Source organism: Sylvia atricapilla, chromosome 9 (assembly GCF_009819655.1).
Source record: "Sylvia atricapilla isolate bSylAtr1 chromosome 9, bSylAtr1.pri, whole genome shotgun sequence".
In the NCBI taxonomy this organism is placed as follows: Eukaryota; Metazoa; Chordata; class Aves; order Passeriformes; family Sylviidae; genus Sylvia; species Sylvia atricapilla.
Genome location: NC_089148.1, coordinates 10062966 through 10080345, shown reverse-complemented (window position 1 = coordinate 10080345; position 17380 = coordinate 10062966).

The window sequence follows — 17380 nt, the reverse complement described above, 5'->3', positions numbered from 1 at the left end:
TTCCTTAAATTAAAATGTTTTTAGACCAAGATTTAGATTTCAAAACTTTCCATTCCACATCAAAAAGTGCATGAGTGCATTTCTAGGATGCTACCAAATGGCATTTTGTTATTTCTACTCTTTAGTTTTCTGTCATAAAAATAGCATTCACAAAACTCAACCCAAATTCAAAAATAACACTGATGCCTCTGAAAGGGTTCCTTCTTTTCTCTTCACTTTTCTTTTTCCTCCTCTCTTTTCTCATTGTTCTTCTCACAGACTAAAGATTCATTGAAAAATGTCTCTGCTCTAATTTGGGTCCTTTTTCTCTGGCTTTCCATTCTCCTCTCCCACACCTTTCCAGGCCCTCACTGCACATCCCTGTTCCTACCGTGAATTACTGTTCTCATTGCTCCAAGCACATTAAAAGTGAAGCTAATTAACCAGCAGAACAATTTGCCTAACGACGTGGTAGATTCTCCATCACTTGCAGCCCTCAAGTCAAGCCTGAACGTCTCTCTGATAGAGATTTAGCAGGGTGGGGGAATTTTGGGGGCAGGGGTCTTGGACCCATGGGGGGGCTGCAGGACACACAAAGTCACCTTAGAGACTTTGGGACACAAAACCAGGGGGTCCCGCCTGCCCTTGGGGAGAAAGGCATCCATCAGCTCTCCCATTTGCTGCCTCACATCTCTGTCTTCACCAGTGGTGGGACTGCTGAGGTTGACAACGGTGACAGTGGGGGTCTTTGCTGAGCCCTGGCTGAGGAGGGATGGTGAGTCCAGGGAGAAGGTGACCAACCAGCCAGAAGCCACCATAAACACTGAGGCTGCCGTGGAAATGGTGAGAGTTAACAAGCATTTTAGGACAGAAATCCCTGTATAAGATCTTGCTGACAAGCGCTATTAAATATTCATTCTATAGACTGTGGAGACATCATTACACACATACATTCAGGCTCTCCACACTCCCCGCTCTGGCGTTTGTTTTATGCAGCTCCAAGGAGCTGAAGGGACCTGAGGGTGGGGCTGGAGCCAGCCCACTTCAGCACAGCTGGGATCCTTAGGGGCAAAATCCTGTCCTGGAGGCCCTGAGGCTGCCTATAGGAGACAGGCAAGAGGGTTTTGGAAGATGCTGCTGTTTGGGGAGTGTTGTCTTCCCCATGGAAGTGCAGCAGCAGTGCTCGGAGGGACAGCCATGCCCTGGAAGGTCACTCTGATGCCCAGGAGCAACAGTCCCACCAGTGATATCTCCCCAGACATCCCCATGGATAATGTAAGGGAGCCTTGCCTCCAGCCTCTGCCCTGCATGCACAGACATGGGCAGCACTCCCTGCCCCACAAAGCCCAAAAATGCTCTTTCCAACCAGTCAGTCCCACCAGGAGGCGAGGGTGGGTCCTACGGATACGCCGGGAGATGCCACAGCCCTGCCATCGGCCACCTCGGCAGCGCCACCAGACCGATGGCACTGCCACACATCTCGTCCCCAGCTCAGAGCCAACCTCTCCTGCACCCTGGGAGAGCCCACGTGCTCTCCCTGTCCGAATCCAGCTCTGCCCATGGGAGACAGAGCTTGCACACATGCCTCTCTGAATATATATACATACTTGGATTTTTAATTTTTTTTTTTTTTTTTGGCACGCATTTCTAGTGACGATACCCCCTTTTCTTCTTTTTCTTTTTTTTCCCTCCCCCCAAATAATCCATCCATAAATGTCACTGAAAATCCCGATCTCCTTTTATTAAACCTGAAAAATGTGTATAAATGTAAATAACAAATGACTGATACGGGGAGAGGAACCAGAGCGTCTGCTGGCGTCACCCTCCCTCCTTCTCTCCCTCCCTTACGCTCTTTCCTCCTCGTGTAATTTGCATTAATAAAGAGGCTGTTCCTTGTCGGAATGTGTTTCATCCGGTTTAAAATCCCAGGGCGATCCACCAGGAACAGCTCTGGGAGAATCCGACTGTCAGAGCCGACAAGACAAATGAATCCCGGTGTCAGGAGCGTGTGGTTCAACGATGACAGATTGAGAAGAACTGTCCCCCTCTCGACAGGCGGGCTTCATTTTCAAATTAATAAATCTGAATAAAATATTTTCCCTTTCATTACGAGCCGAGCCCGGATGACAGTTCCCGTGACAGGAGGGAGTCGCAGTGTTGATGAGGAGACTTTGCATGAATTCCACCTGGGCTTCCTCGGCTTTATTTTTACCTGCAATTTCATCCCTGTTTACTTCTCTCTCCCCGTCCCTCCTCCCCTTGCCCTCTCTCTCATGCTCCCCCTTCCCTCTCTCCCTCCTCCTCCTCTTCCTTCACCCACTCCCAGCCCATCTCCCTTTCCTCCTGCGCTCCTCCCTTGCCCACTGTCCTGTGGTGATTTGGGAGGCGAGCCCGGGGTGTCACTCCTGCAGCAGCTGTTTCACACCTCAAACACGTAGGAGATGCACCAGAGTCTCCCACAGCATGAGAGCTGTGTCATTTCCACCCGTGCATAGGGCACCTCAGCCCCACTCAAACCTCACAGCCCTCACACTCAAAGAGACTTTCCCTGGCTTGGGTTCTCTCAGGGATGGGGTTTGGCTTGGGGACTGATGGCCCCTCCATGGGGGCTGACCACCAAGGGCTGTGAGAGTCCAGCAGCCTGGTCAGCTCCAGCCAAACCACACAGCTCCTGCCCCGTTGTCTGGACAGAACCACCACCTTTGCAGATGTGAGTTCAAAGTAACCTTCTCCTGGGCAGCAGCCTCAGGTACAGAAAGCCTCCCAAGCATCTTTCAGTGAGGCACCACCATGTCAGCCATGCTCTGTAAAACAGCACTGCCCAAATCGCTGCTGAGCTTTAGTGCAGGAGCACATTTCCCTCCCCAACACCAGCAGCCACCCCCAGGATCCCCCAGGGAGGTGCAGTCTGCAGCAGCAGCAGGGTGAGGCCCCCTTGGTAGCAGTCCCCATGTTTTCTGTGACTGCCACAACACCCAAACAGGTCCTCACTCCTTGGGATGCTGAGGGCAGGCAAGCAGCAAACAGCCAAGCATTCCAGACAGTCTCCATTCCACCTCTGGATCCCACTGTGACCTATAAATATGGCAGTCCCAAGGATGCCATGGGGATTATGCGATGGTGCTCCTCATGCAGCCACTGCACAGCAAGTGTTAGCCCAGGATGAGTGCTGGAGAGTCTCCCTCCACCCAAAGAGGTTGTTCTGGTTTGGATAAACCTCCCAGCCCTCCCACTCCAAAGTTGGTCCTTAGTTTGGACACTCTTCTGGATCACCCCAACCAAGATGTGGCATCCGTGGAAAAACATACAACCCTCAAATCTGGACTGAGTCAGCTGTGGTGTGGAGAGACCAGAAAAACAGGAGGGACCACAGTGGGAAGCAGAGTGTCTGAGCTGGCTTGGGAATTGGGGTGCCTCATGGAGAAAGAAATGGAGGCGCTGTCTGATTCTTTGCAAGCCCAATATCCCCCTCTGAAGAAATTAGAAACATTCCAGCAGCTATAGCAGAGCCTGACAGTAAATTTGATTAACTTGCCCGTGGAGTTAATGATATAGGGGGCCGTGTGGATTTTGTTGTAAAGAACACAGAAAAGACTGATGAGAAAATGAGAAAACAAGAAAGTAAATTTAAGCAGCTGGAAGCTTTAACAACTGGCATGATAAATCCAATAAAGAACTGCTCGATAAAACCCAACCACTGGAAAACCAAACATGGGTTGAGGAGGGAGTGGTTGTGCTTTGGATTCTCAACCCAAGAGGCAGCATGTTGCACTCGTGGTGGAGAAATGCTCCTAGGCCATCAGCTGCTTGGCCCCAGAGCACATGGCAGCAATATTCCTGTTACAGCCATCCTACACCCAGCAAGGCAAAGCCAGGGACCTGCTGCCTCTCCCTTTCTCGCTCTTATTCCAGTTTTCTTTGCAGTCTCTCAGGACCAGGAGGGATCTGCCGAGGCTGACGAGAGCCTGAGGGGATTCACACCTCCCAAGCCAAACCAGGCTGACTCCGGAAGGCAGCGCAGCCTCACAGAGAAGCTTGCCAACCAAATGCAGACCAGGTACTGCCAAAAAAGCCTGAAGTAAAACCCAACATTTGGACATCCATATTCTTAAATCCTATCTTCTTTAAAATTTAATTCCTCTGAACCCTGCTGGAAGTCACAGCCAAGAGGAAAACCTCTAAGAGAATGACTGATGAGAACTCATCTCTTCCCATCTCTGCAGCAGGAGCTGTGGAGCAGCATCCCATAGCACCCTATTATCCCATACACAGGCAGACTTGGAGCATCACTGTATCCCAACAGATCCTGCAGATCCTTGCTGTCTGCACACAGAAGGAACTTTGCCATCCCCACACTAAGCTCACTGCTGCTCCCCAATCCAGTTAGCCGTGCCACATCATTCCAGAGGTGAGCCACCACTACCAGCCTGGCCCAGCTGCACCACTGGGCTCAGGCAGGGGGAAGGTAGAGGCACCCTCTGTGTGGATCCAAGCACCAGGAGAGCAGGGAAACAGGGACCAAGGCCACCCATGCAGTACCAGATGCAGCTGGCAACAGTCCAGCTGCTGTTTGCTCTGGTGCAGCTTCCCCAGAGTTCAGCATTGCAGGGGGGTGCTGGCTGGGCACAGCCTGGCTGCCTTCAGCCCAAAGCAGCCAGCTCTGCTGGGACCAGCCCAGCAGCATTTAGGTCCACACACAACTACACAAATATCTCAGCCTGGTGCTTCCCACCATCCATTTCCTCTGCACCTTCATTTTTCCAGCCATCCATGGCCCCAGGCAGTAGAGAACCTCGCTCTTCCCACGCACGACATCCAGCCTGGCCTGTTGACCCTGGCTGGGATTTGGTGCTTGGACTCTGCAGACCAGCACCTGCATTGCTGCACCACCCACATCCAGCTCTGGTGGGTCACAGGCGATTACAAGGTATTTGCTACAAGCACCAACAAAGAACAACAGCTCCAGATGATCTCCACACGTTCCCCAGTGGAGCAAAGACACAGATGAAACCCTGGAACTCCCTGGAGTGTTAAATTGCTGCTCTGTCCCTAATTCCCCAGAATATCCCCTAGGTCTCACTTCAGATTTGGAACTGGATTTCCAAAAGAGGGAAGGCATCATTATAAACTGCAGACCTGCTGTAGCTGGAGGCTTTTGGGGCTCTCAGGCCACATTTGGTGACCAAGGAGAGCAAAGCATCCCTTTGGAGCCTTCTCCACATCTCCGGCCACTTTCCTGCAGCTCAGCCAACTGCAAGACCAAATGGCTGGAAATGTGCAGAGTGCTCTGAATTGAGCTGTAAAGAATGAAGGTGAAGTTTTAAGCTGCTAGATTCATGGCTAGGATTTTTATACACACATAAAATATGAATCTCAGTTGTACACAAAGCTGAGCCCATCGTGCCAAAAGGATCCCAGTCAAGCAGGCCTGTAAAATGAAATCCTCTTGGACTAATTTAAGGAGACCCGAGCAGTATAAATTCTGGCCTGTTCAAATGCAGGAAATAAAAAAAAAAATCTGACTTGAATACAGGCTTCGCTCTCACTGCACTTGGCAGCACCAGTGTGAGAACAACGGGAACAAAAAACCAGAGTGAGAAATTAGCTCTGGACTTGTGAGAAACTCTGTTCCAGCACCCCATTTATACCAGTCTGGTGGGCCTAATGAAACCCTCTGTGGTGAAAATTCAATGGCAGAGATAAACTTTCCAGTAAATGAGCACTGCTCATATTTGCTGACTCCTGGTGACTTTCCTGACCTGCACAGTCACTTCCACCACGCATGGAGAAAACACTCACAAAGGTGTTTCTTATAAAAGAAAACATTAACTTACCTGCCAGTGAGTGAATCTTCACTTGTTCACCTTTATCTCCTCACAGCTCCTCTGGTTTTAGTGGACTAGGAGTCTCCTTGGACAAGTCTCCTCCCTGGAGGCTTCAGAAGGAACCTGTCACCAGCTCCTGCTGATGAGGTTGGCTGAAGGGAGGCTACAGGGTTTGGAGGAGCTTGCTCTGAGCCATGGCCACCACAGGCCAGGTGCATTAGTTTATGGGCAGCCCATGGATCAGCCAGGCTGGATATATTTATAAATAAATATATATTATAAATAAATATATATTATAAATATTATAGATAAAGCATCCACGGCCCCTTTTCTTTTCTCAGGCTGGGCACTGGGGTGAGAGGAGCTGAAGTGACCTTGCTCAAGGTCAGAGAAGGAGCCTGAGGCCTGGGAAGTGCACTGCAGATAGCATCATCCTTCCCAGCAAAATAAGGAGCCAGATAAAAACATCTAATTACGGGATTAGAAATGCCTAAGCTGAAAACATGGTCTCTTTTCTGTGGAGAATGTGTGTGGCTGGTTTTTGGAGGGCAGGGAGGAGGAGCAGCACTCAGACTTGCCTTGGATTATCTGCCAGCTCTCAGGGACCAGAGCACATTTGTTTGGGCACATGCCACCAGGCATGGCAGCTCTCTCACAAGCAAAACAGTCTGGAGACAGCTCGGGTGAGCTGTGTTGCCATTGCTGGTGTCCCCTCAGCTCCTCTGGGGTTCAAATGACCCGTGGTCTCCTCACCTCAGCATCCTCACCACCTCCATCTCCCTCCTGTGCTTGGTGTCCCCCTCCTGTGCCAGCCCCATGCCACAGAAGCCTGAAGCAACTGGGAGCACTGGAGAGTCTCTCAGTGGCTGAGCAAAGGCATGAGACATCCAGCAAAGCTGAGGACATCCTCCTGTGGCAGGATGGTATAGCACCAAGTTTTCCAGGGGTGTTTTTCCAAGCTTTCTTCATTAAAAATAAAATAAAATATAAAAGCAAAGAAAAAAAAAAAAAAAAAAAAAAAAAAAAAAAAAAAAAAAAAAAAAAAAAAAAAAAAAAAAAAAAAAAAAAAAAAAAACCACCCCAAAAACAACCCACAAAAAACCACCAAAATGAAAACCAAAAAAACCCCCACCAAACAAAAAAAAACCTGCCCCACCAAAGCCAAGCACTAGCCAGGAAAACCCTCCCTAATGAATGCATCAGCTCCAGCTCCAAAGCTGAAGGCGACTTCCAGCCCAGCCCATCTTTGCTCCTCAGGGCCTTGGAGAAAGATCTCCTCTTGGGCAGCCAAGTAGCAATTGGGTCACAGTGCAGGATTATCTGCTGGTAACAAGCCGCAAATGTGCTCTGGGACCAGTGATTCATTAATGCAGTTCATGGTGACATATGAACCAGAACCCGAGGGAGCCTTTATTTCTGCCCTCTCTATCCATTCAGTTGAGAGACAGGGAAAAAGGTTCCAGCCCTGCACTGATTTCCAAGGCTGATCAAATTAGAGCTACCCTACAACCAAGGTAACTAATCAAGGACGGCGGGGAGAAGGTGTGGTCTGGAGGGCAGCAAAAACCCTGGCTCTCTGAGTAACATAGCAAGACAAACCCTCGCTGTTAACTGGGAGCAGAGAAGGATGGAGGGGCAGGATGGGGCTTGCGAGGGGACGGTGCCACAGGGAACCTGTGGTGGACCCTCCTGGCCATCCCTCCATCCTCGCACAGGGCTTTTCCGTCCTCCCCCGAGCCCTCCTGATACAGTTCTGTGTGAGGCCAGAGTGGTTTTAGCTTCACAAAAGTGTATCAAGCCCTGAAGGTTGACCAACAGCCTCTCAGAAATGGCTTAAGATAATTGGCAGCTGATCGGAGGGGTTTTGAAAAAGCAAAAAGGTTTTAATTAAGGAGAAAATAACAAACTATACAGAACAAAAGCCCTAAAAGATATAAAAGCTATACAAACTAGAAAAACTATACAAAACAAAAGAAAGAAAGTCCCCTGCACCTGAAAAAGCCCTGAGAATCTCTGTGCTCTCTTTTAAGTAATTAACTATCTAGGAGAGGTTTTTTGTATGCTGCCCAATAGAAAATAGCTTGGAATATCTTCCACATTCCTTGAGGAACAGCTCAGGGGTCCAAAGAGTGCCTTTTGTCCTGGCACTGGGCCAATTACAGTGAGAAAAGCATGAACGTTTCCTGTTCTTCTCCCTTAAAAGTTCAGGAGGTGAGGCTTAAGCTCTTTTCTTGATATGGGAACACCTGCTGGGGTGTGGGGGAACACCACAACAGACCCCAAGGTTGGCAGTGGTGCCTGGAGCAGGAGGTTCACCCCAGGCCCTGCCCATCAGGCCCACACCAAGGGAAAACTGTGCCCGTGTACAAAAATGTAGCGTTCACCGATTTAACAGTCCTGTAGGAGCCTTTAAATATTTTATTTCCTGACTTCTGTGCAACTTGATTCTTAACCATGATGCTTCATTGACTTTTTTTATCTTATTTTTCCTCCTCCACACTGTCTGGATCTCCTGGTTATCGGAGCATGGCACCGGGGTGGGCTCACAGCTGCCCAGACCCACCCAAGCCCACTGGGGCTGCCAAACTGGGTGGTGATCCAGAATCATCTCAGGGTTTTGGCACCAGAGGGGCTCCCCCCACCCCTGTGCCTGGCTTGGGTGCCCATTGTTCTTTCCTACCTGCAGAGGGTAAAAGCTACCAGCACCTTTCTGCCCTCTCCTTCTGTGGCAGAGGCTGGTGTCATCACATGGTGTCACCCTGTCTTGGGTTGCAATATGTCACCAAAAGTGTGTGTTCTGTTTGCCATCTGTTGAAACCATTTTTGGAGGTGTTTTCTTTATCTCTTGTATAACCCATTCCTCATAACTCCAGGGGAAGGGGGCAGGTGCCTTCTGCTCATGGGCAGCTGTTCAGACCAGCTGGGGCAGTGTTCTTTATCTCTTCCACAACCCATCCTCCCTCAGGGGTATCTGCTGTTAATGGGCCATCGAGGCTCACTGCAGGGCTGATACAATTACATCATCCCATTGGGAGATGCTCTGCCCAGGGGGAGGAGCCAAGCATTCCTACCTGGATAAAACCTGCCATTCAGAACACCAGGACAGCCTGTTTTCCACTGGATTCCCAGAGGAAGGCTGGACCCATCTGACCACCACTGGACCCTTCTACAGGATCATCTCTACTCCAACAGAACCAGACCTGTGACTCCAGGAGGACTCATTTTGGACTGCTCCCACCACCCTGACTAACAGGGTGTCAGGTTGTATTTCTGGCTCTGTCAGTGTTTCTAGGATTTTTTGTTTGTTTTTTTTTTTGTTTTGTTTTTTTGTACTACATTTGTAGCACAAAATATTCCTAGTAAAGAACTGTTATTCCCATTCCCAAATATTTGCCTGAAAAGCCCCCTTAATTGCAAAATTATAATAATTTGGAGGCAGAGGGTTTACATTCTCCATTCCAAGGGAAGGTCCAGCTTTCCCTGGCAGTCACCTGTCTTCCCAAATCAGGCCACACCCTAAATAAGGCTGCAGAGGTCGACGGGGCAGCCGCCCCCTGGACACCATCCTGAGCCTTGCAGGAGGAGGAGGATGGCAGCAGATCCACAAGGCTGAAGCAGGCAGCTCCTCCACCCCGAGTGACCAGGGTGGGATGCACATCCTGTCAATACAATGGAAAGGTTAATGGGATCATCCCCTTCTGACTGGATCACAGCAAACGTGGGATTTATAGCGACACTAAAATACTGACCTCTACCTGTTTTATGCTGATCATTAACTAAGATTATCTCACACCAGAGATTTGCTATACCAAAGAGCACTGACATCACTAACTGCTATTAAGTGTGTTATCCTTAAACTCCATAAAGGGGAGAAAAAAAACCCATTGTCAGCAGCATAGGGAAAGAGGCACATGACCAGGCATGCTCAGATTATACACTAAAAAAAAAAAAAACCAAACCAAGAAGGAACTGCCTGCAGCTTTCTATGTGTGCCTGGCATTTTTGTGACTGCAATATTGAGAAAAAAATCCCAGCAAATGTTTTCAGACTCAGAAAGACACCCGGATGAACACCCTGGAGCTAAAAGACCATGGTGGGAATGGTTTGCTCTGCATGAGGTCCCCAGAGCCTCACTGCAGATAGGTGCCACTGCATGGGGAGTCTCAAGCAGTGGGTGAAGGCCCCTTGTGTCCCCAGATGGCTCTGGCTGTCTCTTCACAGCCCCTCACCCACCCTGCCTGTGCTTTCTGCCCTCCTCGGCTCTCCCAGTCGCAGGGCTGTTTCTGGGCAGTGGCATATTTGTTGACTTGCTCTTTTGGTGACATCTTCTTTTAATAAGGAAATCTGTCTCTTAGCAGCTTCTTGCCTAAGGCTGTGCTTAGCTAAAGTGTAAAATGTCAAACTTTAGCAAGGATGACAATAACCCTGCTGGGCGAAGAAGAGCCAACCACTATATTATTAGCTACTCGAGGGAGAGAGGAGGAATATTGACCCGTTCCATGGAGGAAAAGCACTAAAATCCCCCAGTCTACCCACCCACTCCCTCCCACATGGAGACCAGCCTCAAATCTGATTCCCTGTGATCTTTCTAGCAGCCAAACTCGTAACTAAAGCTGAAGAGCAAACAGCAAGCCCTTCTTATTTGACCAAATACGTGTACATATGCAACTGTAGTAGGTCGAGGTGTCCTGGATGTGCCCTTTCATCACCCAAAATTCCCCAAAGGCAGATCAGGATGCAGATATGGCACTGGGATAACCCAGGGTGGAGGGAAGTTGCTGCAAAGCCTCGAGCAGAGTTGAGAAAAGCCCACTGTGGGTCCTGGTGGGTTGGGCAGAGGAAGGAAAAGCCAGTGGGGACAGTCGCTGGCCATAACCAAGAGCAGCTGCATGGAGAGGGACAATCCTAAGGGATTGTGAGCTTTATAAGGATTATGGGTCTTTGGGCAACTCCTCTGTGCTGCTGGAGGATTTCTCTGCATTGCATTTGCCTTCTCACATACTCTGATATACGTATGTGTAACCTTTTGTTTTAGAGCACACGTGATCGGGACTAACATAATTTTCTGACCTGAGCTACAGCAGAGCAGGGCCATAAATTCACAGCCTCAAATTTAGGAAGGGAGAAGATTCCTGTTGTAAAGATCTGAGACTGGAAATTGTTCACCATTAGACCCTACTCTTCCTCCAGGTGGGCTGTACTCAGATGGCAGTGACTGGCTTTGAGAAGATCCTTCACTTTTGGATCCAGACCTGCATCTCAGTGGAACAGGAATGCGGCCTCTAAATGCACAGAGGTACTGGAAGGAAAGGGGTGAAGTTTTCATTACTCCACCATGTCACAATCCTGTACCCATCCTGCAAGCACAGGACTTCTTGGGATGGATGTTTCCCCCAGATGGTGCCACTAGAACCAAGTTAGGCCTGAAACACCAAGCCAGTCATGGGATCATCCTTATTCTTTCAAGTTTCTAATCCCTGGTCCAAAACAGGGCCACCCTTGGAGTGCCCCCCACCCCTCAGATCCATAAGAAATTCCCATCAGTGCCAGAGCTGGCAGGGAGCCCCAGCATAGCTCTGTGCTTTTCCTTGTATTCATACAATCATGGAATGGTTTGGGTTGGAGGGGACCTGAAAGATTATCTTGTTCCCACTTCCCTGCCGTGGGTCAGCACACCTTGCACTAAGCCAGGCTGCTCAGAGTCTCATCCAGACTAGTATTTTTTTCAGGGATGGGGCAGCCACAGATTCTCTGGACAGCCTGTGCTGGAGCTTCACCACCCTCACAGCCAAGAATTTCTGCCATATATCCAACCTGAATTTTCTCTCTTCCTATTTGAATCTGTTACTCCTTGTCCTATCTATATTGTCTTCTTTATCAAAATACTCTTTTAGAGAAACAAGACCACCCCAAACTCAACAGTGTACCACAGCATCATCATCATCACCTCCCCAGGCAAATGTGGCAGCACTTGGTTTTATTTATGGCTTGGGTTGGAGTGTGACAAGCCAGCAAGAACCCAAGGATCCTATCCAAGATATTGTCACAAATTTAGGTCCTCTCTCCTCCAGTGTGCAGCAGAGGCACAAGGCCCTCCAGAGTCAATGGCACAGGCTGGATGAGACAGGGTTTTTCCAGCTTTTGCTATATTCTTTGGAGACATCAGTCTCTGGGAGAAGAAGCAATCTATTCCCTCCTCCTCTCCAGCTCAGGACAGAGGCAACCCAGGGGACTGTCTACGTGGTTCTTTAGCAGAGGAAGGAGGTGTGACTCTCACCTCTCACCCAAAAGTGACCCTCACAAACCTCTACATTGCATAACCATCCCGATGAGTAAAAAAAAAAATTATATATATATATATTTTTTGTGTGTGTGTGTGGTGCACATGGGGGTGTGTTGTGTTTTCCCAGCTAACACATGTCAGGATCTGTTTAAGCCTTGCTTTATGCTCAAATGTCACCCTGCCAGAATTCATTACATCCCATTTATTAATTAATTAAAATATATTTATACAGAACAGGCTTTATGAGACAGAGATAAAAATAACGTTTTGAGAGCTGTCCCCTGGACGGAGCGGGTGCTCTCTGATGGCAGCAGCAAGGACAGTAGCCACAGCCTTCCCTGTCAAGTGCTGACTCGCAGGGAATTGATGATATGGAAATTCAGTAATTAAGGCTGGGGAAAAAAAATAAATTTAAAAAAAAAATCAGAAGCAGGCTCCAGAGCTGGTGCTGGCCATGTGGCAGCTCCACAGCTCCATCCTTGCCGTTGGGTGGTGGGATGATGGCATCTTCTCACACAGAGGGCTCCAGGACAGGCAGAGGGATGGGCAAAGGCTGGCACCTGCAGCCACAACCACAGCAAAGGGCAGTGGCTCACTTGGCCATGCTTTGCACGGGCAGAAATTCGAGGCACAGCCTGGCTGGCATTAAGAAATGCAGGATTTCCCCTTTGCCCTTCCACCTGCTTGTGAGGTGCCACAATCTCACCTTCGATGGTACCAGAGTGGAAAGTGATGAGCTGATGAGCACTGGGTAAAGAGAGAAGGAAAAGAGGGCAAAGGGAGCTCATAGTCAGGGAGGTGATGGGTGGAGGGGATCCGAGCCAGCCCTTCCCCAGGGGCAGGGAAGCACAGCTGGGTGAGCCTGCCCTCAGCCACTGGGCCGCATGCGCCCTGGCTCCCTGATCCTTGTGACAGAGCAGCAGTGACATTTCTACTTAAAACTTCCCATGACCTTTCCCTGTGAGCCTCTCGTGCTTCACTTGTTCTGGCATCTCCTGCCTGCCGCTCCCCTAGAGCACCTTGTCCTCACCCTGAGGAGAAGGGGAAGCACAGGCTCCATCCACCAAGGCCACTCCTGGCTTTTTGGGGTCCAGCTTTACCTGTGGGCTGCCAGCAGCACAGGGAGGATGAGCCAACCTCCGTGATCCAGTGCATTCTTACTCCAGGGCCAGGTGGCCACCACCTCACTGCTTGCCTTCCCCAGCACAGCCTGAGCCCAGCTGGTGTCCCCCGGCCATTCCTGGCCATCAGCCAGCCTGCACAGCACCCTGGTTTGCAGGCAGAGGGGCAGAGGGTGGCCAAGGCCAGCAGCAGGTCCAGCTGCCTCTTCCCAGGTGCCAGCACTGAGTGCTGAGGATGCCCTGCAGCTCCCCCTGGCCAAAGCATCCCTCAGCCTGTCAGTGCACATCAGCTGACGTGCTCACCTGGGATGCTGGCAAGAGCAGGGCTTCTCCTTTGCTCTCACCCTGCCCAGGAGATGCCACAGTGTCCTTGGGACTCAGATCTGAGGAGGTGGGTGACAGATCCAGGGGTTCCAGGGAAGAGATGGGACCAGGGGAGAACTTGTTCTCAGGACCATTGTCCCAAGCTCCCCAAAGACCGCCTCGACTTAGTCAGAGAGAAAAGCAGTGCTCTCTGACCAAAAGACCAAGAGGCGACTGCCAGCAGCTTCCCCAGCTCCCACACCACCCAGAGCAGGCAGAAGGGCCTGCAGGAGGTGCCAGTTTCTGCTCATTGTCTACCAAATTAAGCTCTTCCATCATGAGGTGCAGAGCACAGCTTTGGCTGAGGTAACTTGTCCCCATGTCTTCTGCGACAGAGGCAGGAGCTACAATCCAGACCTCTGGGAACAGGCCCACCTTCCTTTCCATGCTCCCTCTACACAGCTTCTGCACATCCCCCTCGGAAGGACCAGGCCCTCTCCTTTGGATGTCAGCCAGCACAGCTCTGCTGATCCTGAGGACATCACCATCTATTATTTAGGTAAGGAAATACACCTGCAGGTATAAATGGAGGTAAATCCACCCTACTTTTGAAGTAGGCAAATACATCTCAGCAGCTCCTTGCTGGACACTGACCAGAAATAGTAGCAGCAATGACAGTCCTGAGCCTCCAGCTCTGACCTTCCCTTAAAGAAGCAGGGAGGAAAAGCAGTGATGGGGCAAGCAGCCCTCACCCAGGGCAGCAGCACACGCTTGTGGCTGTCTGGACATCAGCAAGGACTGCACCTCCTGCCTCACCTGCCAACCTTGTCCCACCCCGTGGGGAATTTTCAGGAGATTTCTGGCAAGAAGTGCAGCCCTGAGCCTGTGGAAACCAAGCAGCCAAGAGGTTCTCTTGCCTCAGAGCATTCTTCATCACGTGCTGCAGTGTCACACCCTGGGCAAGCACCAACTGTCCCTTTGCCACAGTCCAACCACCCCAGGGCACCCCCAACCCTTCCCAATCCCCACCAAGTGATGTCTGCGAACCATTCGTCATCCCCAGGGCTGGCAAAGAAACCACACGCACCAGGGAAGAGCTTCCCTGACTCAAATGATTCTCATTTTTTGAAGGGCAAATTTCCTCACTCTGCCCACTCAGTCTTGACAAGGACAGCAGGGGACCCACCACATGAATACTAATGGCAGCGGCGGAGGGGACACGTGGGGACTGGAGTGCCGGGGCTGGGCACTGCCGGCGGAGCAGCAGGGACACCAGGAGGGAGAGGCAGCCCACATGCTGCTCTGGGGGCTGCTAGCACCCCCAGAAAAACACCTGGAGGGCAAGGCATGCAGGCAGCCCCCCAGCAGCAGGCAAGAGGTCACATCCAGGTGTCAGGAATGCTGGATCAGGTCCCCTCTGGAGCACAAGGTGCCAAAGGGTTACACCCTCCCCAACACCATCCTTGGCCTTGACCCCTCGGGGCCCCCCCAAAACCGCTGTGATATCCCTTGTGCTGAATTCTTATTCAACTTCAAACTGACAAACTGTTTTTAATCTTTTCCTTCCATCCAGCTTGGAGATTGGGAAGCAAAAATCAATACGGGTTGGCAGGTGATCAAGTTGCTTGACAGTGGCGCTGAGGAGAGAAACAGAGAGGAGAGAGAGAGAGAGGGAGGGAGGCAGAGAGGGGGCGAGGACAGGCCAGAGGATGGGGAGACCAAGCACCTGTACTGCAGCCCCCAGCTGGGAAGGTCCCACTTGTCCCGATCTCCAGTGGAGCTGCTTGCTAGAACAGCCGGTGTGAGGGTGCTGGGTGCCCATGTGCAGCTGGAGGGGTGGAAGGAGAGGGCATGGCTATCCCACCGTGCTCCCATTCCTCCAGGATCCCCAGCACTGTGTGCCCAGGGCCCCGTTTACCAGCAGTCTTTGGCCACCACAGCTGGTTCCTGGCCACAGTCCTCATCAAGGACCCCCAAAATGCCTCCCCACCTCTCACCTCCTGCAGCCCAGTGACAGCAACACCTCAGGGAGCCTCTTGGCACCTTCACATGTGGATTTGAAGCCCTGCTCCAAGATGCTTTGGGCATCAGGAGAGTAGTAGCACTTATCTCCCAAGCCTACCTGGGCATTATTTGGTTCCCAGCCCAAGAGGCTTGTCCAGGCTGGGAGGGAAGAAATCACAGCGAACTGTAAATTTCTCAAAAAAATCAGCCATTGTCCATCCTGTAGCTTCTGCTCCTGCTGTGTTCCCTCCTGGTCCCCACCCCTCTCCTTCCTCCAGGGCCCAGGGGACACCCCAGAGCTGAGAAGAGGGAGGGAGGCCAGAGCTCCCAAGCAAGGAGCTGCTCCTCGCTGTTTGACAGATCCAGAGGAAGATCTATTGATCCAAAGGAAGAGGGGCAGCAGCCCCAGAAGCACCCAGTGACCCCCCAAAAATGGGGTGGCAACACCAGCACAGGGGCAAGGATAAAACCCCACCAGAGGGAGCAGTGGCTCTCCAGCCCCGGGGAATGAGTAAGACTGCGCTGGCCTGCTCCATCCACACTGGTCTCCTCCATCCTCATCCCTCTACCTCAGGTTCCTCCTGGCATTTCCTGGAGCCACAGGCTGGCTCCCGGAGCCGCCACAGCCCCCGAGAGCAGAGTTGACATTTGAAAACGATCAGTTTAGGAACTTCCCCCGCTGCTTTCCTTCGCGTCCCCCTTCCTATTGTAACTGCTCCTCTGAGCTTTCATCGTCTAACTCTGTAAATCTCCGGGAAATACGGCTGTGTTTCTGTTGTCACTTCTGATCAGAGGGATGCCAGCGGGGTGAGGGAAGTGGGGGGGAAGGGGAGGGGGAAGAGAGAGGGAAAAAAAAGATTGCCTGGGGCCCCACACAGAGCCGGCATGCAAATGAGTGCCAGCTCCGTAAAAATAGCCCCAGCAGTCACATTTTATTACGACCGAATTATTGGACCTGGGTTACTGGGAACTGGCACTGGGGAAGGCGAGAGAGGGAAGGGAAGAGAGGGAGAAAGGGTCAGGCATCATTTATTCTCAATATTTGAACTTTGAGAGCGCCAGAGGGTGTTTTCCCCCTCTGATCCATGGGTTTGCTGGATGTGCCACAGCCTCCCTCAGCTCTGCCACGCTCTCACAGCCCATGCAGCACCAGCAAAACACATCCAGGGCCTTTCAGCCCTCTTGGGTTTCCCACCCTGCCTTCCAGACCGGTGCCAGTTGCAGGTATTTGCCAGTTTGCAATACCCACTGCAGGTATTTCACAAGACAGAGTAGGGTCAAGGTCACGGCCAGGTGAGTTTGGAGGTGGCTCCTTGTCCTGGTGATCAGGGGATGGCCAGGTGACTTTGGAACCCCTGGTACAAGGAGGTGCTGGAGCAGGTGCTGCTCTCATCCACACCCCGAGGGCAGCAGCAGAGTCAGCTCCTGCCCTGCCCAGGGTGCTGGGCACCTCCTGTGAGCCCCTGCAAGCACCTGCTCAGTCAGCATTTCCCAAGCAGGGACACTGCTCAGGGGACTGGCTTTGTCACCATCATGGCCTTGTCACCATCACCTCCCCAGCTCTTGAACAGAGATGTGATGAACCAGGCCCAGTTTTCCTTCTGAGGGAGATCACAGAGCAGAGAACAGGAGCAATGAGAGGGAAAAAAGAACTTCAGGACAAGCTACAGACTTTGGAAAGAGCACCTGCATGCATGCGAGTCCCAGGTGCTCCCAAAACCAGAGCAACCCAAAACATTCCTCGTGGCTTTCCCACCCCCACTAGACCTGCCTGACATGGGGTATTTTTGGTTGCATTTCTTGCAGGAACAGCCCAGTCCTGCCATAGCCAAGGCCAGGCTGGGAGAGGCAATGCCCTCCTCAAG